Here is a 26826-nt window from a genome sequence, read left to right as displayed (position 1 = left end):
GACCCAGGAAGTCTGTCGGCCGTTCTGGGAGGATCCACAAAATCAATCCTGATCACTCCCCATGGATCTTTCCCGGAAACCTCCGCTCCCAGTCTTAAGTAGAGGGAAGGCCTCCTATCAGGGCCTGAGAAGTACTGCCCCAAAGACAGGGCCAGTGGATTCCAACCTAATGTCCCTGTGTGGCCTTCTCGGGAGAAGGTGACGTTGCGCCACCACTCCTTCCAGGGCCTCCCCCACTCATTATCCCCCCAGACTGGGCCGTGCGGCTGCCACGCCCCGGTATACTTAGCCACCATGTGCCAACCACACGTCGGTGTTCCGGGGTATTGGCGCCCATTACAGGCTTTGTTGAATTCAGCCTCAACGCAGAGCCAGACGTTGTACCCTTGATACGAGGCGTTGTGGCCTCCGCAATCGATCACTTCACAGAGATCGAACAGAAATGTGGCGCTGGTGCCTTTGATATACCGCAACTTCAGAATCCCCCACCTCTCCTCACATGATTTACGGGGGCCCCATGTTTGGACAATGGAAAGCCATACACACATAACTACAAGCGTTCTAAATATTCTATATAACACACTCATTCCCCCCAGAGTCCCCCTTTTCATCTGCTGGTTCTTCATCCTGATCTGCGCTGGTGAGGACTGCTGGTTCTTCAACCAGCCAGGGGTAGACTGCCCTGCTGGTCTTTCAGGTCGGGGATTATTCTGCCCCTGTGGTGACCTGAGTTGGTCCTGGCTCTTCCGAGTCAGGCAGTTCTTCCCCTTGCGTGAGGTCTTCCTGGATCTCTCCCACCGCTCGTCCTGGCTCCTGGGCTGCGGCGCACTGGCTCCAATGGTACCACGTGTCTCCTTTTCCCTTCAACCGCACTGCGTGGGATGTCCTTTCGACGACTTGGAAGGGGCCGGTGCACCTGGGCTCTGACCACTTCCTTTTGATGACTTTCAGCAGGACCCACTCCCCAGTGTGTGGTTTGGCCGCGGCTGCCTCTGGTGCGGTTCCCTGGACTTGTTGGGAGAAACCTGAAACGAGAACTTGCAAGCCATCATAGTATGCTCTGTATCCCCGCCCCCCTGTCTCATCAGGGGTCCAGGCCAGCTCCTTCGCCGGGCCCGGAAACTGCCTGCCTATCTGCAGCTCAAATGGGGTGAACCCGGTTCCCCGGTTTACGGAACACCTTGCGGACATTAATGCCAGTGGCAACGCATCGACCCAATTCAGTTTTGTCTGTGCACAGATTTTAGCCAATTTCTGTTTGATAGTTTGGTTCATCCGCTCCACCTTCCCCTGGGACTGTGGGTGATAAACCGTGTTTCAACCCCAAGGCCTTCTCTACCCGCCTCAGGTCCTCATTTTTAAAGTGTGTCCCGTTGTCTGACCGGATTCTGTTGGGGAACCCATGCCGTGGTATGTACTGGTTGATCAAAAATTTTACCACGGAGGCTCCATCCTCCCTTCTTGTGGGCCATGCTTCTGGCCACCCAGAGAACGCATCCACGCACATCAGCACATACCGGAATCCCCTCGCCGAAACCACCATATCTGTATAGTCTATGACTATTTCTTCCCCTACTTTGGCACACCTGGGGAATTGTCCCTGTCCCGGTTTGACCGTGGAGCGTGGGTTGTACATTACGCAAATAGTACAACTTTTCACATGCTGTCTCACCATGTCCTTCATGAATGGGTGCCACCACCCTGTCAAGTTACTCAGCATCTGTTTCACTCCCGCATGCCCCACCCCATGGGCTTCCTTCAGCACTGTCTGGCGGAGGTTGCTTGGGAGGGCTGGCTTACCCTCTTTATTCTGCCACAAACCGTCCTTCTGCTGTCCCCCTCTCTCTCTCCACATTGTCATTTCCTCTGGGGAAGCTTTCTGTTGTTCTCCCTTCACTACTTCCAAGGTCAGTCGGGGCTGCGGCTGAACCTCTTCCTCCACCGTGACCAGTTGTCTGTCCACTGTGTAGCCTGCAACTCGTTTTGCTTCCTCATCTGCTACTTGACTACCTCGGGCGACCGCTGTCCCCGTGCCCTCGTGACCTTTACATTTCACCACTGCTACTCGAGCAGGCAGCAGCAAAGCTTCTGCAAGCTCTCTCATTTCCGTCTCATGCTTGATCGGCTTGTTTCCTGCTGTCAAAAACCCCGCTCTCAGCCACTGACTCAATTCTACGTGCACAGCTCCCACTGCGTAGGCTGAGTCTGAATAAATAGTAACTTCCTTTCCTTCTGCTAGTTTCAAAGCCTCAATTACTGCAACCACCTCTGCTCTCTGGGCAGACTGCGCTCCTGTCAGCTTTTCAGCCTTCAAAGTGACGTATGTCTGATCTTGCCTTGCCACTACCGTGTACCCTGTTGCAAACTTCCTGTCTCCGTCCTGAAGCAACAACCGTCTGTGAACCACTCCTCCGTTCCCTCAATATTTTCTGCCTCCAAATCTCCTCTGACCTTCTCCTCCTTCTGTACCCTTAACTCGCACACATGAGGTTCTCCCCCTCCCATTCGGTCTGCCATGTTGATCCCTTCATGGCTGAAATGTAAATTTGGTGCTTCCAAGATTTTGCTGAGCCTCTGTTGTCTGAGTGATGTCATGGTAAATGTCTGTGAGTTTACATATGCCACCACACTATGTGAGGTTAGGACGTGCAGTGCGTGTCCCATCACTATGTGTGCTGTTTTTTGAATGATCTTCGCAATTCCTGCTGCGTGCCTGGTGCATGCAGGGTGCCTTTTTTCTGTGGTGTCAAGTTTTATGCTCAGGTACATCAGTGCTCTCCTCTCTCCCCCTTTTTTCTGAAACAGGATGGCATTGGCTACATCTTCTGTTTCAGAAACATCAAGATAGAAGGGGAGGGAGTAGTCAGGCAGGGCTAGATCCGCTGCCTGTGCGAGGCGTTGTTTCAGGGCTATGAAAGCCTCTTCCGCAGCCTGGTCCCAGGCGAGGAACGCCCCAAGGCGGCGGAGGCCGTGTTCACGGACCAGGCGTCGGAGGGGCTGAGTAAGCCCCGTGTAGTCAGGAATATACGTGCGGCTGTACCCTGTAAGTCCTAGGAAGGACAGCATGTCCTTTACTGTGGTGGGCTTCGGGTGGTGTAGGATACTGGACCGATGGGCTGGGGAGAGACCTGTCCCTGCGCTAGACAGCACTCGACCTAGGAATGAAACAATGGTCCGCGCAACCTGCAACTTGTCCTTACTGACCTTAAATCCTCTGCCTGACAACCGGAGCAACACAGCTCTCGTCCCCTGCAGGGCCGCCTCTGCAGATGGTGCCGCGATGAGAAGGTCATCTACGTACTGTACAAGGGTGACGCCATCCGGGAGGGGACATCCCTCCAGGGCCTGTTTCAAAACCTGATTGAAGATACCGGGAGAGAGAGCAAACCCCTGTGGCAGCCTAGTGTAGCGCAGTTGGCACGCCCTGTATGTGAAGGAGAAAATGTCTCTGCACTCCTCAGCGAGTGGGAGACAGAAAAAAGCGTTAGCCAAATCAATGCATGTAAACCATTTCTGGTGCGGAGTCAGATTAGTGAGTGCCACATAAGGATTTGGGACTGGGACGGTGGGAGTGAGCAGGAGATACGGTATACGTATGCCATACGGTACTTCCCTGAACCTGCCTTTTCAACTGGGAGGATAGGCGTGTTCCATTCTGATGTGGACGCCTCCAACACCCCTCCCCTCAGCAGGCCTTCTATCGTCTCAGCTATTCCCTCCTCTGCCACTAGTTTATGAGGGTACTGTTTAATCCACAGGGGGCCTTCCCCAGGGCGCAGTTGGAACTGCACCGGGGGACAATCGATCAGCCCGACATCTGTGGGACTGGTGGACCATAGGGAATCGGGCAATGCAGCTAGCAGGGCTGCTGCTTTTGGATGGTCCATCTTTTCACGCCCGTGATCCCTCGTTATCTGTTCATGTTGTAGGAGAGCAGTGTCTTGTGCAGTGACCTGAATGCAAAACGTATTACAGGAGGGCGAGAAGGAAATTTGTGGGACCTGGGTCGGAGCCCAGTCCCCGGCGTCCCTGGCTCTTTTTACCATTGGCCCTAAGTCTTTAGCCTGATGCTTAGGGTGGAGGGCCAGGGAGACGTGAGGGACGGCTTCCTGGCCCATTCGGTACCAGGGAAGCTGTTCTGCAGTTAAATTGGTGGTTGAGGCCACCCCTTCAGGACCCACGTATATATTTTCAGAGGCAACTTGCCACTGGCGGCCTTCCAGTTGCTCTGCAAAGAGTTCTCCGTACCATTCGGTGTCATCCCTATCATAGAAAAGGGTCACATGGGGAGGGTCGGGCGGAGGCACATAAGGCTCTAGGAGCAAGATCCAGGGCCACCACGCAGAGTAAGCTGCCAAAATACCCATCAGGCTTGGTACTATCAGGGCCCAGTAAATGTCAGCCAGCGGCTGTTCTTGGACGGGCTGCATCAGACACTGTCCCATCCCCCATGTCTGCGTACTGCAGCGGATGCGTGTACCCCCCGGCAAGGTGACAACCAGTCCATCAGCGCTGCACAGAATTGATGCTCCCAGCTTCACCAACATGTCTCTCCCCAGCAAGTTCACAGGCACAGAGGGAGACACAAGAAAGGGGTGGAGCAAAGTCTGTTTCCCCACCATCACCTTAACTGGCTTGGTCACTGGCAGTCTCTGTTCCTCGCCCGAGAAGCCCACAACGGTCACTGTAGATGTAGACAGGAGATGTTGTTCTGGGGCCACGATGAGGGTGGAATACGTGGCTCCGGTGTCTACTAGGAACGGCAGTTCTTTGTCCATGACCAAGAGAGGGAGCATGGGGTCTGCCTCCCCTGCTCCCTGGGCCACCCGTGGGGACCGTCAGTCTTGATTGGGCTCCCAGCCCCAGTCGTCGCTGGCCAGGAACGGGAATTGCCCCGCAGCGACCACGCCCTGTGCGGTGGGGACTGCTTGCGCGTGCGGCACTATCACCTGTGGGGCCACGGCCGGCCCCTGACCACCGGGACGGGCACCTCCGGCCTGACCCGCTGCATTCGCAGAACACACAAAATCACGGGCCCAGTGTCCAGTTCCCCCACACCTGTAACAGGTCCCTGGCCGCTGTCCACCTTGCAACGCACCCCTTCTCACGGCCCGGCCCCTGTTTCCCCGGCCCCAACCTCCCCGGCCTCGACCCCATTGTTGGCCCCACCCGCCCTGTTGGTAGGTGGGGGGTCCATACCACGGACCGGGTGGTTGAAATTGGGGTCCCTCTGGTTGTGCCCCAGCCACTATTTATTTACTCTGTCCCTTCTTTTTCTCGTCATTCGCCTTTTTCCTGGCCTCACCCACCTGGAGTTTCAATAACTGTGTCTGTAACTGTTTTACCTCACTCTCCTCCTTATGTACGTCCTCCTTTGCCCTCTGTAAATGATGGACCAGGTGTCTATCCCACACCTGGGAGTCTGCCCCTGGGAGGTCAGGACTGTCGAACATTATGGTCCTCACCCTCTCGGGAACGCCTTCAAGAACTGCACGCCTAAACCACTCTCGCTGAAATCCCTCTCGCCCCGGATGGCACCCCGTCCGCCGGGTCCAGTCCTCCTTACACTGATCCAAATACTCTCTCGGGTGTAATTTGGGGTCCCAGAAAAACTTCGGGACCACTGCTCCACTGGGCGCAGGGAACATCTCTCGCAGGGCGTCACCCAATTTCGTTATCACTCTGGTCAGTTCTATGTTATCCTCTCGCCTAAGAATTCCTGCTCTTCCCTCTAATTCTAATAAAGTGTGTTTGCCCATGGCCCTGGCGGCCACGGCACGAAAATCTCCTAGGGCCAATTTCTGACCTGTAGTCAGCTGGTCCAGCTTCTCTAACCATTGTCCTCCTCCCTTTGCAGCTGGAGGTAATTTATCTGTAAGCGCCTGGACATCTCCTATGGAGAATGGCTTATATTTATCGCACATCTGACCTGCCTCCCGCAGGAGGGGGAACTGTGTAGCCTCCCGAGTTTTAGATCTAGTTGTCATATGGTGTCTGCGGTCTTTCCCTCCTAGCGCCTTTCTCAATTCTTCCGTGGCCTCTCGCTCTCGCTCAATTTCCTCCCGTACCCGTGTTATACTCTCCTCATATTCTCTTATCAGTTCCTCGTCGCAGTCCCGAGGAGGGTAGTCCTCCAACATCCCTGACACTATCCCTCCTATTCTGACTTCGGTACTTTCCTGATCCTCAGTACATTCTGCAGAAGGGTCTTTTTCCAAAACCCCATGTAATGTCCCCGCTATTTTGACTCTGGTACTTCTCTGCCCATTCACTAGAGCACACGGGTTCTGTTTCCGTGACGCCTGGCCCTTTCGTCTCTCTATCTGAGCCCTTTGTACTCGTGCCCCGAATGCCTTTGTTGTTGGACATTCGTCCTCTCCCTCAGTCTCCGTTCCCTGACTGTCATTCAGTTCCCTTGTCACACCTGGGTCATCTCTTCCCTTTCCTTCTGAACCTTCTGTTCGGGAGCCGTCATACATCTGTCCCTGTCCCCGTCTTTCTGATTCAATTAGGACGGTTCCCGACGTTAAAGTAAATTGAGGACACATATGTGTGACTGGTACCACTGGGGCGGAGGGCACCGTCCCTCCACTAGAGTAAGCGGGAGGGTCATCCGAACACGTTTTGTTTTTATTCTCTGACGGCCCCTTTTGCTCCATCGGCTCCCTATGTAAATGATCTGTCCCTTGCCACAACATTGCCAATTTCCACCATACTCTCTTTTCCTCTCCTACCTTTTTCTCCTGTTTTTCCCATTTCCCTTTTTTAAACATCCCCACTTCATTTTTCTGACGGACTGCTTCCTTTACCTGCCTTCCGTGTTCTTTTTCCTGTAACCAGAGTAATTCTCCTAAAGATCATCTATCCTCTGGCTTATACCCTGCACATCTAATTACTCTCATCATTCTTTCCCTGGCATCTGCCACCACCTTTTCCCTATCCTTTTCGCCTACTTCTTCCGATATCGTCACCTCCATAAGTTTCATTTGATCTGACAGAGTTTTCCATGGGCGTTTGGGACTATTTCCCCAGCCTCCGTCGTCCAATTCCCTATTGAATTCACCGTCCATTTTACTTTTTCTGACTTGTCCAATAATGCTGTATATTCTTCCCTACGATTTTTCCACCCACACTTCTTACACTGTTTTTGCGTTTGAGAATGTCCTATTACCAAACACCACAGTTTCTCCAGACTTACTGCTTATTCTCCCCTCGTGTATATATACCTTTCGGGGATTCTACCCCGAGACCTTAATTCAGAACTTTAGGGACCCTTTGTCCCTAATTTTTCATCCCTCTTTACCGAGATTCTGACTCAGACTTTTAGGGACCTCTGTCCCTGACTTCTCATCTCTTTACTTTTCCGAGATTCTGACTCAGACTTTTAGGGACCTCTGTCCCTGACTCCTCATCCCTTTACTTTTCTGAGATTCTGACTCAGACTTTTAGTGACCTCTGTCCCTGACTCCTCATCCCTTTACTTTTCGGGAATCCTACCCCCGGGATTTTAACCCAGCCCACTGGACCCTGTCCAGTGCACTACCGCCCGTCGACTAGTAGGGGGATTGCCAAACCAAGGATTTCACCGTCTTCCCTTCTGAAATTATCACCGTCTTCCCTTCTGAAATTATCACCGTCTTCCCTTCTGAAATTATCACCGTCTTCCCTTCTGAAATTGTCTACAATCACGTCTCTAACACTTTAAGTCTCCGTAAAATCAGACAGACAGACCGATAGGACACATCAGAATACTTTTTTAGTATGTTCAATATGCAGATTTCGATAAAACAGGCTCTGCTTACCTTTTTACTTGGGTACCCTGTATACTTCCGTGTCCAGTCAAGCCTTGTCCACTTTAGCCGAATGATGGTGTCCTTCTCATCCCGGACGAGCCCCCAAATTGTTGGAGTACGATGCTCCACCGGGTCCGGATGAGAAGAGATCACACAGGGAGACTCTCAGTGTTACTTTTATTAATACTCCTTTATTCAGTAATGCATTCTATTGTTAATGCCTCTTATTGCTTTAATGCGAGCCGGCTCGGGAACAGACTGCTTACACACCCCCAGTGTGTCAGCTCAGCGTGTTCTGGCCAGTAAAACTTTACTGTGTGTTATATACCTGCATTGTGCTTAGTTACTTCCTTGTTCTGGTGTTGCTCAAAAGCGAAAGCATAATCAGCAGAGCTGGTACATTTCCATCTTAGCTTATTTCTAAGTTCTTAGAACCCTTGTTGTTTACAGGTGTTCTCAGAACCTAATTGCATACTTGGCGTAAATATAACTTTTGTGGTTATAGGTGTTAGACTGTCTATCTTCTTGCAGTTGCTTACTGTCTTGCAGATATATTTTCCTGTCATGTACTCTGTCCACCCTCCTGCTTCTACCCCCACAGGACCTTCCCTGAAATTCCATCAGGTCCTGTTGCCTTCCTGGTGTTTACTCTCTTAAAAGCTGTCCACAGCGTTGAGCAATGAAATTGAGTTTGTGATATAAAATGAAATATACAAAGAAATTAATTAAATATGTCTCTTTCTTCAGTCAGTATTTCAGAACTTGCTGGGAAAAAAGCACATTGAACTCCATAAGATGCATTGCGAACTTTGGTCAGACAGTTTATTAAAGATTTAAGATTCCAGAAGTATTATTGTCATTCCGAGAACATGGAGGTAGCATGTTATGGAAGTAAATTATGTACCGAGGTCCCATGAACAGCAGTATAGTTTAAAACACATTGCCTACTAGGACAAAGAAAATTGTTAAATGTTTAAATAATAGGCAATAGGTTTATTTTTGTACATCTCACAACTGAGATTCCTTACCAGGCTACAGACGATTCAGCTCTTCTGCCAGCTGATGCCTCCTTGCCCGTGCTGCTCCTTTGTTGGCATCGGCACATGCAGTTCAGCTTCACACCTTCTAAAGTCCTCTAATGTCTCCTCATTTATATCCAACAGACATCCATCACGCATGGCAATGTTATGCAACACACCACATGCCACAATGAATGTATGGATGACATTTTAGCATTTTTGGAGACTTCTTTCAGCTCTTGGGCTGAACTTGCTTGGACAGCCTGCGCATGTCATGCTGGCAGTTGTTCTAAATGTTCTCCACTTGTAAATTATTTTCCGGACAGGGGAATGGCTGATTCCAGACTCTCTAGAGATCTTGTTATATCCCTTCCTAGACTCATATGCATCTACAATCTACAATCAGAATAATCACATCTATGTTGGATCCTAGAGCAAGGCATTTAATCCCCCGAAATGCTACAGGGGCACTAAATAAATGACTGACCCTGCTCTCCGACTTCAGGCCTAGGGTTATAATAAAGTAATGAGTGAGTGAATGTGAACGAATGTTACATTTACACGTATAAAACACTTTTCAAAATACCCAAAGCGCTTTACAGAACCAATGAGAAACCACTTCGACCACCACCAATGTTTAGCACCCGCTTGGATGATGCGTCGGCAGCCATTCTGAGCTTATGGTTCTTGAATTCAGAAAATAAATTACAATTAAAATTCAAATTTTATTTGTCAGATGCATCATCATACACAGTACAACCTGCAGTGAAATGCTTATTGCAATACTCCGAGTAAATATGGGTAAAAACAATTGTCTATACTACAGTCATTGACAAAAGTCTTGTCACATAAGGACATAGTAACTTAAAAAGGCATATAACTTTATTTCTAATCAATCAATTGTTACATTGAATGGATCAATTTAATGCCAAGGGCTTTCACATTAATAACTGGGTACAAAATGAAACAGTCAAAAAGTGTCCTGATGTTCACAGCTTGTTAAAGTCCATAACACCTGTTTTTGCAAGGACAAAAGTCTTGTCATGTCTTTTAATTATTCAACCAATCACAAATTAGAGGTTCACCTGTGACAAATATTGTAATGAACATAATCCCAGGTGTGTATAAAAAGAACCCCAGCACACCAGACCTTCACTTGAAGTGCAACCTAACTTCTGACAACATGCCAAAGATTCAACCACAGACCAAGTCTGCTGCTGAGGTGGCAGACATCGTTAATGTATCCAAACGTCAAGTGGAGAGGATTAAAAAAAGATATGAAGAAACTGGTGATGTTCATGACAAGCCCAGGTCAGGCAGACCCCGTAAGACAACTCTTTGAGAGGACCGTTTGTTGCTTCGAAAGTCCAGGGCCAACCCTCTTTCAACTGCAGCAGAGCTACATCAGAACTGGTCACCAGAAACCGCTGTGTCTACAAGAACAGTTTCTCGAATTCTCGCACGCAGTGGTCTCCATGGTCAAATTAGTGCTCAGAAACCAGCATTAACAAGAACACAACAAAAAAGCATGTTGAATTTGCCAAGGCCCACAGCTTGCAGCAAGGATGGACAGAGGCAAAGTGGCAGAAGGTTGATTTTTCTGACGAATCATCCATTGAACTACATACCAAATGCCGCAAATACTGCAGGAGACCTGTTGGAACCTGCATGAACTCAAAATTCACCCAGAAAACAGTCAAGTTTGGTGGAGGAAAAATCATGGTTTGGGGTTACATCCATGGGGGTGTTCGAGAGATCTGCAGAGTGGATGGCAACATCAACAGCCTGAAGTATCAAGATATTCTTGCTGCCCATTACATTCCAAACCATAAGAGAGGGCAAATTCTGCAGAAGGATGGCGCTCCTTCTCATACTTCAGCCTCCACATTGAAGTTCCTGAAACTGAAGAGGATCAAGGTGCTCCAGGATTGGCCAGCCCAGTCACCAAACATGAACATTATTGAGCATGTCTGGGGTAAGATGAAGGAGGAGGCTTGGAAGACGAAACCAAAGAATCTAGACGAACCCTGGGAGTCCTGCAAAACTGCTTTCTTTGCCATTCCTGATGACTTCATCAACAAGTTATTTCAGTCATTGCCAAGACGTATGGATGTGGTCCTCCAAGCTCATGGGAGTCATACACATTATTAATTTTTTTTTCCAAGGCACCATGACTTTATGTTCTGATGTTATTGTAGCATGTTTGTGTATTCTAAATGAAGTATATGTATAATTTCTACATTATTTTTGCATATGACAAGACTTTTGTCCAGGCAAAAGTTGACCTTTCTGTCCTAATTACATGACAAAACTCAATGAATGATGCAAAACTTTATTTTGGTATAATAAGCATAATCTAGAGGGCTTTGCCTTTTCTTATAAGCCATTTCTAATTCCAACTGATTAACTACAGGTCAAGTTATTATTTGTTGTTCCTACAACTTGGTTAAGCGACAAGACTTTTGTCAGGCACTGTACACTGTCTATACTACACTGCCTGTCCAAAAAAAAAGTCGCCATTTGAATTTTTTGTTGGGCCGCCTGTAGCTTTGATTATGGCGCATATTTGTCATGGCATTGTTTCCACAAGCTTTTGCAACATCTCATACTTTATTTTCATCCAGATTTGCATTCATTTCTCACCAAGATCCTGTATTGACAAGTGAGTTGAACCACTCCATAAAGCCTCCTTCATCACATCCCAGAGACCTTCAATGAGGTTAAGGTCACAACTCTGTGGTGACCAAGTCATGTGTGAAAATGATTCCTCATGCTCCCTGAACCACTCTTTGACAATTTGAACCCAGATAAGATTTAGATAAGGGTCATGGGTGCGGTCTGGAGCCAGACCCAAATGCAGATGGAGCCAGGTACCATGGAGACAGTTTATTAAAGATTTAAGATTTTAAATAGTAATGGATGTGAGGGTTCCAAACTTTTTCCTCAGGGGAAATTGGCATCATACTTAATTTCTTCTGTGAAATAAGTGAATTTGTTTCTTGTTTTTGTATACGTGATACAATTACATCACCTTTATCTACAGATATCAATATTAAATCTTCTTTCAAATCATATGTTGATATTTCTTAAAGAAATAAATATTTAATGGGGTATCCTAATTTTTTCACATGACTATACCTGTGTCTGTAATGAGTGTCGTGCACTCGCATGTTTCTAAAAGCTCTGCTTAAGTACTGTGTAATAATACGCTACCAACTTCAGACGTGGTTTTTATTGCCTTTAAATAGCAATGCACCTACAAAGCGCCAGGCCTCATTTAAAAAACACTACTCCTACGAGCCCAAAGCGGGCCCAAAATCATTTGTTATTTTGATGATGTGCCTGCATAGCGTGAAAATGAGCAATGCGTTAGTACAAAACTAGAAAAACCACTTTGCACTAGGGGTGCACCGATCGATCGGCGCACCGATCGATCGGCCTCGATCACGTTAATTTGAGGGGATCAGAAATCGACCATATTCCCATGAGATCCACCGATCTTAGTTATATGCTTTTAACTCTTTGGGGTCGAGTATGTCGTCGACGACATCGCGTACTTTTCGCGTACTTTTCGTGTCTATTTCAGTTTATAAATATCTCGCTGAAATCTTAATGTATAATCATGAAAAAAACGCTGGCTAAATCCGTAATCTGTCTTCTTTTCAAAACGTCCATTGTCGGAAGTATTAAAGTTTTTTTAATTAGGTTAAATCGGCAAAAAAGTAAACCATGTCATCTTACTTTGTTTTACCTGCATCGGGGGCGTGTAGTGCCGCTCTCACCCGAAGATCGCTATTCACATTCTAAATAGCCGCATTAGCGCGTATTCAAATCGCATTCGCATGGTAATTTGATTAACAGCGCAACGGTGAAACGCGATCCAGATACATCCCCTTCAGCGCCATAAAAGGGGGTTGGGGACGTGGCCAGGTGACAATGGCTCATTCATACACATGAAAGTTGCTACATATTCAATGAAAGCAGCCAGAAATAGTTACATGAGTTAGGTTTTTCTTATTTATTTATCCAAATTAATGTTGCATCTACACCATTTAGTCATCTTCATGTAGCCAAGACTTTGGTGATCAGATATCTGGGATCAAAACAAACTGCCAGCATTGCTTACTATGTACTTTTATAATGTTTCTGCAAGTGTTCCAAACTGCATTTTGCAATGTCTATACTTTGATGTCAAATTTCAAACTTAACAAAAATCTGACATATTTACAATATATATTAAAATAAAGATGAGTGTAATGGCAAAACAAATATATAAGAAATAATTTATTTGCCATGAATTAAGTGTGATGAAATGTGTGATCATGCCCCAGTCAGTGAAAGTGTGTTTCCTACCCCTAGGCCCCAGAGGGTTAAATCAGCCTTTTCTCCCATTCCCGAGAGAGGTGCAGTGCAGGCTGCCTCCCTCCCTATTTTTTGGACAAGTGTGTCATAACAGCTATATATATATTTTTTTTTTACAAAATTAGAGAAATTAAAGTCTGGAAGAAAAAATATGATTTTGTAGTTCAAACAGCAATGCTCATTTATATGTTCGTTTATATTTGAGGACACTACCTCATGTTTTGTGAGTATTCATATCAATTTACTCAATAAAAATGGAAACATTGAAGTAACTGTCTTTTAGTTATGAAAGAAACAAGATCGGCAAAAAAAAATCGAGATCAGCAGGTAAGGTTGCCTAAGGATCGGTGATCGTTGATCGGCCAGAAAACTGCAATCGGTGCACCCCTACTTTGCACCATGCTTTGCACCATGCTTTGCGCCGGTGGAAAATTGTGCCTGATCTGTTTAGAAGAATGGGTCAAAATCACTCCCGAGCACTGCAGGAGAATCGTTTCTGGCATCTTGTAGTGTCACAAACAAAGGTTCCTCCACTAGTTAACATGTTCAATACTTTATCCCTGAGTCATTCCACTTTATTACACATTATTTATGAACTTATATGTTATGAATCTTTTATAAACATACTGTATATAGTGTGTTTGATGTTCATGTAACATTCAGTTGCCTAACATACTACTGGACAGAACATAACCTGGAAGTGTATAGAATAAAACTTGCATTCCACTAGATATCTCAGTCAGTGATAAATGAACGGTTAGTTCTTTCATACGGTACATGAGAGGGAGATTTTGTCTGTTCAGCATCCTCCAATTAGGGCATATGGTGATGGGGTTCACAGTGTTCACATAAGAATTTACTAGTTTAGAGTTTAGTTTATCGGTTTGAGTGTGGAATAGGAACATAATGTTATTTTTAAAGCTGCTATAGAATGAAAACCTGATTTTACCTCAGCATAATTGAAAAAGGAGAGTTCAGTACACGGAAATGACATACTGTGAATCTCAAACACTGTTGTTCCATCTTTCAAATATAATTTCTGAATACATAAAGGAATGAAGTAACTGGGCTGTTTCAAGATTCCTAGATTGTTACGTATCAATCTTAACTATGTCCCCAAACGTAACATATGCAAGCCCACTTTTAAGATCAATGGACATGCGCATTTGGACATCAACGGTTGTGCAGGTATTGTGAAGAATGAAGTGGAGAATAACAACGAAAATGGCAGGCTGTATGCATAAGTGTGCTGATTGAGGCCGTGACAGCTATGTCGGCACTTTTCATACCATTCCCAAGGAACCGAGCTATCAAGAGGCAAAGTTGATGTTCATCTTTAACAAGTAAGTCAGGGGTACATTTCCCAAAACCTACCATTGTCAACTTACATAGTAAGAAGCATTCAGTTGCATAGTTCCAACTATGTACGTTGCTAATTACATTGCTAGCAACTATGCTTTTGAGCAAACATACCCCAGTATTGCAGGAGAGTGGTAAACAACATTACAAGGTCTGTAATACCGACATTGACAAGAGGCAACTTCCGGTAGTCTACTTTTGGTTAGCTAAACAAATATCAAGGAGTCAAGGAGTGTTTTATTTGAACATGTGTTCACTATAAAAGTTTCCTAGTTGAATTTATTTTCATTTGTCACCCATCTGCAAGTGTTCTCAAGTTAGTATGGTTAATATGAAGATTTCATATTAATTATTTTAATATTATTAATAAACCATTAATACATTTAATTATAATAATATTGTCGTGCCCAGCGGGACGGAACGGAGACAAAGGCGCAGACGTCAGGGTATCGGGGAATACAGGGTTTAATTACAGGTAAGGCAGGCAAAACGCAGATGGAAAATACAATGACCGGACTGGGAAACAAACTAAAATGCGGACTAAATACAGAGGACTAATGACAACAACCAGAAACAGCTGATCACACAGGGATTCCACACGGGGTTAACAAGGGGGCATGGCACACGGAAGGAGCAGACGATCGGGGCAGGACACATTGTTGTTTTTTTTTACTTTACGCAATGTGTAAAGGGACATTTCGTTATATTTATGTCCAGTTTTAACATCATTTTTAAACTTTACAAAGTAAAACATTCATTAATCTAAAAACCTCCAGCTGGTACATTGTAAAGTTAAGTTAAATGTTCTGGTGTCAAACCACACCTGGAAGCCATATGACTTGATTGACTCATTCAGTAAACCCTAAATGGGCTGATATGAGCAGGGCTATTGGTACTTAAAGGCAAGATCAAGAGGCATCACACTTACATTCTTTGTAAAAGGTAATTTCATCATGCCAAAAACCAAAGAAATATGGACCTCAGAGATAAAGCAGTGGATCTTAAGTAGGATGGCCATACAACCATTTCTAAGCATTTCACTGTGTCCAGAACAGCTATACGTTGCATCATTGCAAAATACAAAGCGACCCATTCTGTCAGAAACAAACATGGGTGTGGTCACAAGCGCAAGATTTCAAAAACTTTGGAGAGGAAAATAATCATAGATGCCAACGAGAACCTCTGGATCAATGAACTGGCCTCCTCTGGACTTGAAGTCTCAAAAAAAAAAAAAAACTGTTGTGAAGGCTCTTCATCATGGGAAGCTTCAAGGTCATCAGCCAAGGAAAATTCCATTGCTAACACAGCAGCATATCAAAGCTAGAGTGAAGTTTGCCCAGGACCATTTGAAACATGGGGATGAATTTTGAAAGCATGGCCTTTGGGCTGATGAGCTGTTTGGGCACATGGATATAGTGAAGGAAGGGAGAGGCCTTCAACCCTACAAACACAGTTCCCACAGTTAAACATGGAGGTAGCAGCATATTGCTGTGGGTCTGTTTGGCTCAAGAAACCTTGTTTGGGTACATGGCGCAATATAGAAAGAAGATCTGGTCCACAATTCTTTGAGAAACACCAAAATCAAGGTCCTGGAGAAGCAATCTGCCTTGGAGGAATGGTCTAATATCCTTCGGGAGACTTGTGCAAATGTTGTGAGAAACTACAGTAAGAGGTTGCTATCAGTCATGTGTCAGAAGGGCTACACTATTGACTATTAATTGTCAGAGGGGTAATAATTTTAGCCATACTGTCATGCTTTCCGTGTTTCAGTGAATCAGTAAAATATTTTCAGCAAACTTCTTGGAAATTTGTGTCTTTGTTCCTTTGGAAGCAGTTCTCATAAATGCCAGTCATGTTTTCTCAGAAAAATTAGTTTTGTTCAATTTTGGACAGGGGGCTAATAATTATGACTTAATTGTAAATACACTATAGGGTCTGTGTAGAGAAAAACCAAACATGCATCATTTTTTATTAGTTGGCTTTAAGTTCATTGTTAGGATTCAGGCTCCATTTTCTCATAGACCGTTTGGTTACTAGGAGGGCATGTGAATTCCAATGTTGTCAACCAAACAGGAGGCCAGTGTTTATTTTTGTGTGTATATATGTTGCTTTTTTACAATTACAGACATGTAGATAAAGACTGAAGAGACAGAAATATTACTTTTATAATAAGTTATGTAAGTTGCTCTGGCTAAGGGTGTCTGCCAAATGCCGTAAATGTAAATAGTAATAATGTGAATTATAGTTAAATTGTTTAAAATTGTTGAAAGCATAAAATGGATCCTTGATATGGAGTCCACTCTGCCCAATAAATTTACATAATTTTAAATTTGCATGATTATGGATCAGATGCACTCTCCTGTTGACATAATAAGAATAAAGTAAAAAAAATTATTAACGAAATATTTCACGTAAGTCATGTATTTAGCAATCAATGAACATTCTAAACCCATCTTCCTCTGTTGATTTTCATCACCAGGGAGGTGATAATCACATGTGGTGATAACTCTTCCATGCAAAATTATTTTTTTTCCATATGAATTTCTGTGGAAGCTAATAATTTAGTCAGATAACCCTGATTTCACTTGATTACAATAGGTGGGTTCCATGCTGTTCTCACTGGCATGGAAAGTCAGTTTTAAATGAAAGCTTATTTGCATTCCGGCCTGCTTGTTGTTTCCTTATCATGTTTTTAAGTGCACTAGGAGAACCCATAACAAAGCCTGCATCACTGACTTACATGTGATGAACCTCGGGCATTGTTTGTTAATTGCTCTAGTGGAGCATTTTAACAGGACTACAGTGGTACCTCAGAACTCGAACTTAATCCGTTCACAACTCCGGATCAAATCCTAAAAAGTTCGAGTTCTGATCGAATTTTCCCCATAAGAAATAATGGGAAACAAATGAATTGGTTCCTGGCCCCAAAAAATTACACCGAAATATGTTTTTTTTAGCATTTAAACACAAAATGAACCGGATAAAACAAGAAGAGCATATACTGTACTAAACACATCTAAGTATATTTATCAAAACAGTAATTTTTAAAGTAAGAAAATAAATGTATCCAAACAATGTGTCCTGCCCCGATCGTCTACTCCTTCCATGTGCCACGCCCCCTCGTTAACCCTGTGTGGAATCCCCGTGTGATCAGCAGTTTCTGGTTGTTGTCATTAGTCCTCTGTATTTAGTCCTCGTTTCAGTTTGTTTCCCCAGTCCAGTCATTGTATTGTCCGTCTGTGCTTTGCCTGCCTTACCTGTAATTAAACCCCGTATTCCCCGATACCCTGATGTCTGCGCCTTAGTCTCCGTCCCCGCTGGGCACGACAATATTATTATAATTAAATGTATTAATGGTTTATTATTAATATTAAAATAATTGATAAGAAATCTTTATTTTAAAATGCATTTTTTTATATAATAATTACCGTTACTGTCTATCATTGTCTAAATGTATTTTTACTGACTAAGTATATGTATTCAGCTAGTGTAAACATGCACGATGCTATCACAGTGAATGCGAGGCTGAGACTGAAGCATTACCCTTTGTTTCTGCTGAGAGACGTGCAGCGTGACTCATTTTCCCACGCGTATAAATTATCTTAGGTCGGCGTTCACCGTTTCACTTCTGAGATTCAGATCGGGTTCTAGGTAATTTTTTTTCGAACTGCTTGGTTCGACTTTTAAGAAATTGGAGTTATAATGAGTTCGAGAACTGAGGTACCACTGTATTCTGATTTCAGGACTCCTGCTATAATAATGAGGGTAATCAAGGTCCAATGACGCCTGTGTGAATACCCAGATGAATGCCTTTTTTAAAAGAATGCCCAGCTCACACTATGATTCAGAGAAAGCCGGAGTGTTTATGCAACAAATATATATTAGAAGTAAATGAGGATGAAAATAAATCATTGAACACATTTCTCTGCATTAGACAACAAGAGTCATATACTCATACACACACATTCACCATTGGTGAATCCTGATGGTGATGTAACAGCTATATAATTTAAGTTGTTACAATGATCCAGTGTCATAGACCCAAGACATTGGGGGGACTCATCAAACTTTAAAATGCTAATTTGAAATGACACAGATGCTCATTTGATTTAAGCATGTGTAATGTGGCAAATTCCCTAAGCTAAAGTGCAAAGCCACAGTGAAATGTATATTTCCTTAAACAACCAGTATGTAGAATAAGGATCTACTCTGTAGATCAACATTTTCTGTATTTAAACTTGAGTTAGTTTAACAATAAATGAGCTATTGAAATAAATACATTTACAGTCAGTTTGGCTATTTTTCTGTCAGAAATACTTGAAAAGTAGATACATTGTGTTATCCTATGTCAATGATTGTATTTCCCAAACAGGGAATCATTACACATGGTTTTTGAGACTGGTCCGCCACCACCATAGACACTTTCTTGTTAAGATGATAAGTCAAAATGTATTTGACGGATCTTTTTCAAGCCTTGCAGGCATTGATTGTATTGGTGACAAAATAAAATGATCAGATTTTGAGACAGATTGCATCAAAACTGGCAGCAGCGCTGCACAGTGATGGCAAAGAGAAGGGCAGTCAGCAGACACAAACACTTCATCTTATTCATGATAATTCAAAAATTATTTACCAGATCTTTTCCAAACTTCCAACCAATCACATTGTTTGGGTAAAGATCTTGGACCAGTTCAAATTTTGAGACAAACTGCACCAGAATGGAAACAACATACAGCACATGGCAAATGACTTAGGCAGTCAAAGGAAATGTTTAAAATTTTTAGTCTGAGTAGTAAGGGTATATGTGCTCGGAACAAAAAACTGAATTTAACAATATAACATGAAAATTAAGAATAATGCAAAAAAAACTAACTAGAATTTCCTCTGTTCTCCAAACATTTACTGATATTCAGTTCCCAAACCTCTCCACAGAGGCACCCCAGGCATTCTATGTTTTTGTTACATTTCACATCCAGCTCAGTTAATTAATTAATTGTATTGAATAGCCATACAAGGTGGGGTAATGGTTGAGCCAGAAAATACATGGGTATATTGGATGGTTGCTTCAAATACTGGGGTGATTTTAGGAGAGGCTTTGAAATGGCACAGCTGGCACACTTTGACTGACATAATAACACAGTTTTACACCAACATGAAAATCATTTAAATGTAATTTTCTTAGACTGCCTAAATCTTTTGCAAAGTACTGTATATTATGCAGGAATGTTTCACAACACACCCATGTAAAGCGCCCTGTGAAAGGTGAAATATAAAATTAAACTGAAATTGAGCTGAATTGAAACAAAAGCACTTAGTGACACCAAAGGAAAGGATGACTTGAAAAGACACTTGGGGCTCAATTGTGACAATCTAACGCGAAGCATAAAGCGCAGCTAACATTTATCGGTGTGTACAAATTCATTTTGCTAATTTGATGATGGAAAAACCAGACTTTGCAAAAAGCTTGTCCCAACTCTATTAATTATTCAGAAGTGTGTTATGGGTGTAAAAAGCAATAAACCAATTGGGATGGCGCATCACTTCACCTTTAACAGGCAGAGGCACATGATCTAGGGCAGACAGCTATTACAATGGTGCATTTGCCTGGCAAGCCAGATCACTTTTCGCCCAAGGAAACGGATGTACTTGTGGGCAAGGTGAAAAGCAGCAAGCATATCATCTATGGGAGCACCACCTAAGCCAGTGTTTCTCAAACCAGTTCTTGGGGACCCCAGATGGTCCATGTTTTTGCTCTGTCCCAATTCCCTGGGAGTTGGGAGGTAGCAGAAATGTGGACCGTCTGGGGTCCCTGAAGACCAGTTTGAGAAACACTGACCTAAGCCTTTCAAGGTGAGGCAAGCATGGGATGAAGTAGCAGCCAGTGTGTCCTCATTTTCTGGCATCATTTTCTGCTCAGTGCTGAAAGTAGCATAATGGTGTCAGAATATGGGAAAAACAGAATCTCGCTGCTGAACAAGAGCAGCAGCTGGGAACGGGGACTTTATTACGCTTGTGTGCTTTTTTTATTTTAATTTTGGGTCTGCAGTTCGCAAAATATAAATAAAAGTGTAATCTTTATTTAAACAAAACACAACCTGCAGTTTTTGTGTTGCTTTAAAATCTTCAAATAAATGGCAGTAGGATTGTTATTTTTCTAGATCACACAATTGAGATTCCTTACCAGGCTACAGACGATTCAGCTCTTCTGCCAGCTGATGCCTCCTTGCCCGCGCTGCTGCCGGCAAACACTCCTTTGTTGGCATCGGCACATGCAGTTCAGCATCACACCTTCTAAAGTCCTCTAATGTCTCCTCATTTATGTCCAATTACATCCACCATGCATGGCAATGTTATGCAACACACAACACGCCACAAAGAATGCTGCCACCTTCAGAGGGCTGTATTGTGATGACCCACCTGACTTATCTAAATATCTGAAACGCATTTTCAGCAGTCTAAATGTGCTTTCAGTTACAGTTTGAGCTTAATTCTGATAATGAACTCAAAAGATCTTTTAATGATACAGTTTGTTCTTTACTTGACATATACTAAATATATATTTTTTCTTTTGGTGTTTCATTACACAGTCTAATTACGTAAAAGGACCAGATGTACTCTATAACGTATATAAATAAGATAAAATTAACAAAAAACCATTAGTGCACTTTGAGTGTGTACTTGTATCCGTAACGAGCGTCGTGCACTCGCCTGTTTCCAAAAGCTCCACTTAAATACTGTTTAACAATGCAGTACTGACTTTACACGCTATACTTGTTGGTGAAAAGCGCAATGTACATGGCCTGAAAACGAAACTAGCAAAACCACTTTGCCCTTGATCTTGTGAAAAGGATAGCTCTATTTGATATTATACTCCAGTGGTGGCACATGAAAGAACAGGCGCAGATTACTTCATTACATTAAGACGAGTCACAGCAAAGTGTTCCAGTGGCTCATAAATACCCTGACCCTGCACTGAAACCCCAAACTTTGCTCTCAACTGCGTATAGTACATGGGTAGGGGTATCTGAGTCGCTTTGATAAGGGCTAAACAATTTGACCAGAAGACTGGATAAGAGTATATCTAAAAAGGCAAGCCTTGTGGGATGCTCTCAGTTAGCCGTGGTGAGTACCTACTGACGGTGGTCCGAAGAGGGAAAACTGCCAAAAGGATTTTAGGGGGCGAAGACGAAGATGCGGGATTCGGGTTGTGAGCAAAGCTTATCCCATGTGGTACAAGACAAGAGAATGGCTAGTGTGGCAGAAATGGAAAATTCTTTTTATGATGTTCATGGGAGAAATATGTCATGACAACTAAATGACCACGAAGCATAGTTTTTGTCCACTAAAAATTATACAAAAGAATAAATTTGGATTGGAAGACAATACTATGCATTACTATAAAGATATGGGCTCAGAGATGCATACATATACTGGTCATTACCATGTGAAATATTAAGAAGTAGATGACCCCTTATTGAAACTTTGTTTAGAAAAGTGGCACATCTAGCAAAATAAGAAAAAATTTGAATGAGAGACGTATTGTGCATTATTACAAAGAGCAAATATGTATTCTACTGTAAAATCTATAGTATTTATGCATTTCACTCCAGCTTCAGGCTTTGAGGGCAGATTTTTCTAGGCAAGAACACAACCATAATGTGAGCAGAACTAAATTCGAAAGCTCGAAATAACAGTTTGAGAACATGAAAAAAGAAAATTATGTGCACATTTTCATGATTTTGTGAGCCTGATTCATTATTTGAAATAAAAAAATAAAAAAAGGTCCATGGCCCCTCCAGTGCTTTATAAAGTGTGTCTGTTGCAGATTTTACTGTTATGTCACAGAAAATGTCGGTCATAGTGGAAATAAGAAATAAATAGAATGTAAATCTTAAGACACATAAATAATATAACTGACAAAATTATAAAGGATTAATATATTTTACTATATTGAAAAACTGCTAGGCACTGCATTTTCAAGCCGCCCCACTTGTGATGCCATTTCTTTATAATGCCTTTAAAGCCAGTGATCATATAGTTCAAAATGTTCCAACTTTAGTTTGACAAGATACAGATTCTAAATTGATATTTACATTGGTACCTTGGTTTACAGTATGAGCATAATTCATTCCGGAAACATGCTGGTAATCCAAAGCACTCCTATATCAAAGCGAATTTTCCCATTAGAAATAATGGAAACTCATATGATCCCTTCCACAACTCAAAAATATTCATATAAAAATTATTAATACAAAATATAAAGTAAAAATACATAAAACAAATTAACCTGCACTTTACCTTTGAAAAGAATCGTAGATGGTGTGAGGGAGACGAGAAAGGAGAAGAGGAGGGTTATTTTGTAGGATGACTTTCACTATAATTAACAGAATCACTGCTATCTGTTGGCTCACTGGAATCTTTTTCTGTTTGTGCGACTTTAACAAGGAACCCATCCAATGACAGCCTCTTTTGCCTCCTTTTCGATTTCGCAAAAATGTGGACATTGCATTGTCGTTAAACAGATTCATCACTCGCACTGCTACGCCCTTATTCAGGTGGTGCTTTTCTACTAAATTTTGACTATACGAGTGAGGCATGCCGACTGAGACCGAGCATGGGAGACGTTTACCCACAATTCCGCAGCGTGAGAAAGTGAATAACCATTGGTTCAGTTGTGATGACGTGCGCTCGGCGTCAAAACAAGAAGCACACGCATGCGCTTCCTGTTTTGAAGCTGAGCGCACGTAAAAACAAGAAAAACAAGGAGCGCATGTGTGCCATATGATTTTTGATGATACTTGGCGCTCGTAAACCAGGACTTGCCCGGTTTGCAAGTCAAAATTTATTAAAAATCTTTGCTCGTCTTGCGGAACACTCGTAAACCGCGTTACTCGTAATCCGAGGTTCCACTGTATTATCTTTGCAGTCATTGTAGTGGGATAGAACTGTATGATAAAAAGAAATTGTGTAGGGAAACAGAGACATTCTCAATTATGAGTCCCAGGTGATGACTTTAATTATCAAACAAGCCGAGAATTGGTTGGGCTGGTTTGTCAGCTGCCTTGTTCTGGTTAGTCTACTAAACTAAACAAGTTTCACTCCATGAAGATGAAAAGGAAACAGCTTGCAGTGCAAATCCTTATAATGAAATTTAAATAAGTGGGCAATGTATATAGCCTGGTAACTCTTATCCAATGATTAATACTGATTTTAATTAAACAATAAAAAATAGACTGGGTAGTAAAATGTTTCAAAGTATTTTTAACAGATTAGTTATTCTGTAAAATCAACCCACCAATGCATACCACAAATACTTCAGTCTAGTCTAAATTTTCTTCCTTACTAAAACAATTTGAAGCATGTTTCCTTGTACCCATCGAGTGTCTGAGTTTCCATTTTCTATCACTTTGTCAGTCTTGGAGAGTGCAGCTGAATCGTTGAAAAGGCAGTCAGATAAAGAATGTCATATGACATTATTGCCAAGAACAGCAAGGGGGGAAATGTCAGCATTGCTGCTAATGTAGAGCTTTCTGCTTGGTACTCAAAATGCAAGCAGATTTATAAAAGAATATAAAATCACAGACAAACAAATACCTAGATAAATACATTGTCAGTGGACAATCCAGACTGATATTTGTGTAGAAATAAAAGCATCTTGCAAAGAGGCACTTTCTCTCAGCAGCTCAAAAGGTAGATTATGGTAGTCATATGCATTACATTTTTTTGCGATTGCTTACATACTAAAATCAAAACTTTCCCACAATTAGCAAAACCTGACACTCAATGAGCAAAACACCAGCCCAGATTCGTGCTACACTAGTGGACCATGTAATAAACCACAGATGAAAAGGAAACAGCTTGCAGTGCACATCCTTATAATTAAATTTAAATAAGTGGGCAATATATATAGCCTGGTAACCAAAGATTAATACTGATTTTAATTAAACAATAAAAAATAGACTGGGTAGTAAAATGTTTCAAAGTATTTTTAACAGATTAGTTATTCTGTAAAATCAACCCACCAATGCATACTACACATACTTTCAAAGGTCAGAGGTAGAGGTCATGAATCACTTCCAAGTTCTCAAATACAATGCCCAAAATGAATGACCCAAAATTACTGCAAAACACACACTGGCATCAGGTTCCCTAACTGATGTACACTTGTGGTCGGGGCCCTGTACTGATTCATGGGGCCAAGACCCTCCCATTAGCTTTGTTATGTATGCAGTCCTGTGAGGTAGAGAGAAATGTGGCAGCCCAACACCAGATGCTGCTCCACTGATCTGCTTTATGCGACTGCCCAGGGCTACAGACTGTTCCCAGGGGACTGTGTTATTACTGCGTTTGCAACTGCTGGTTCTCTGGAAAGGGCTGAAAAACAGAGCAACTGTATTAAAATGGATGAGAGAGGGATATGGGACTCTCGAAGGAACAAACAGGCATGCTTAGGTTCACTCAAAAACACTTTAATACAAGTAATACAAGATAACTTTGCATTAAAATCAATATCAATATATCAATTAAAAGCAATGCAAAATAACCTTGTACCACAAGGGATATAGAATAGCATATATCATACGAACTAAGGTATATTTAAAAGAAATAATAAAATATAGACAATGCAAATTATTATCACGAGCGGTGATAATTAATCCCCATTAGTCAATTAAACGTATATGCAGCTGCAAAGCTATTTACACTCGGACGTGCCATCATCACCCACCTTCACACATGGACTGGGGAGCCCTTTTCAGTCCTGGCAGGAGACCAACACGTGAGTCCCGAGAAAGTGCCGGGCGATGCGCGCTCTATCCCACGGCTGAGCTCCGGTCAGTATTGGGATCTCCCCCTTCCTTTATAGTAAATTTAGAGTTGCGTGCGGGCAGGGGGTAAGCTGGCCAGGCTCACCCCTTCCCCCCAGGCAATATGTACTCCAATTCCCACTTTTGTCTGAGTGATGCTGCTTGCAATAACATACTACAATAGGCGTCCTTGCACAAGGTGTCTTTGCGCAATGCCTCCCTGTTCCCCCCTAAAGGCAATATAGGGTGCTGTATACCGACCCTCCCCATCTCCTGAAACCAAGAAAAGAATTCTGCATGCTGATCTAATGGCCCAGATGAGCATCCCAGCTTCTTTTTAAGAGCGCAAGTTATTTATGGCAAAATTAGGTTTTACAGGGGATCGGTAAGTAACGTGTTCGTGCAGTCTAGTAACATTCGGGGTGAATCATGGACGATTGATCTGAATTTCAGGATGATCAGTCCACACACGATCAGAAGTAATCCACAATTACAACTTCCCAGAATATTATAGTAAAAGGATTAATTCCATGCCACGTGGGTGACGTAATCGTCCGCGAATTCATCCTAATACAGCAACTACTGTCACAAGCTGAGGAATCACTAAAAGAACTAAGAATGACAGGATATTTCTACATAATGCAACTCAAAATCTAATAAATCTGAATGTTCCCATCTATACTCGTAGTAAAGGAAATCCTAATTCTATCAGTGCATTCTAGCAGTCAGTTTTATTTTTTAGTTATTAGTAATTAATATACAATCATGTCAGACTCAGGGGAGAAGATGAGCAGAACAGTTTGGTGGCTGCAGGTCAGACTACAAGTCTATTGTGGTAAAGTGGAAGCTAAATTGTCAGACAAGACCCATGTTTTTTTAGCTAATTTGTCACAGTCCAGGCCACAAGCTCTGGTTAATGACTGAACAAATTGTGAAAACGTTATTAACATGAGGTTTCTCATTAGAGGTTTGGGGAGTGGGTGGCCCTACGCCTGGATTGAGAGGGGTCAGCTGTTTGGTTCGGGCATCTTAGAAGGATGCCCCCAGGCTGGCTCCCAAGGAAGATTCTCTAGGTGTGTCACACTAGACAGAAGCAGTGGGGCAGACTCCATAATGAGCTGAATTCTACAGCATTGGAAAGAGTAGCCTGGTCTGAGCGGGACAACAGGGGTCTGATAAGGATGATGAAGTGAATCAGTGTGATTTTGGATCACCTATATCACCTTCCTGTCCCTTCTTCTACATGAAATCTACTTTGGGAATTCTAACCACTCACACTTATAATGACACTGTTGAAATAATCAGATATATTGAAATATGAAATATGAAATAAACAGATATTTCTTGAAAATAATAGGGTTTGATTACTAATATATTTCTTGACCATAAAAATGTAGATTTGGGACTTCCGGGAAGATGGCGAATAGAGAAGGAGCATAATTACCCAGCTCCTCCTAGCCGGTCAAAACAAACCCTCATAACACGCAT

The 26826-nt window shown here is 42.9% G+C and overlaps 1 protein-coding gene and 1 pseudogene across 1 annotated transcript in view; one reads left to right on the top strand and one right to left on the bottom strand.

Annotated features, from left to right (window-relative positions):
• The window catches only part of LOC111851973 (neurexin-2-like), a gene marked incomplete at its 3' end in the record, with an annotated part of 418474 nt that overhangs the window by 141362 nt on the left and 250286 nt on the right, over positions 1-26826 (top strand). The gene's annotated exons all lie outside the window — the stretch shown is intronic.
• Positions 430-5218, bottom strand: LOC140593227 (uncharacterized; annotated as a pseudogene).

The sequence above is a fragment of the Paramormyrops kingsleyae genome, chromosome 10 (genome assembly GCF_048594095.1).
Source record: "Paramormyrops kingsleyae isolate MSU_618 chromosome 10, PKINGS_0.4, whole genome shotgun sequence".
Taxonomy (NCBI): domain Eukaryota; kingdom Metazoa; phylum Chordata; class Actinopteri; order Osteoglossiformes; family Mormyridae; genus Paramormyrops; species Paramormyrops kingsleyae.
Note: the sequence above shows the minus strand (reverse complement) of the source record. Positions and strands in the feature narration are given on the sequence as shown.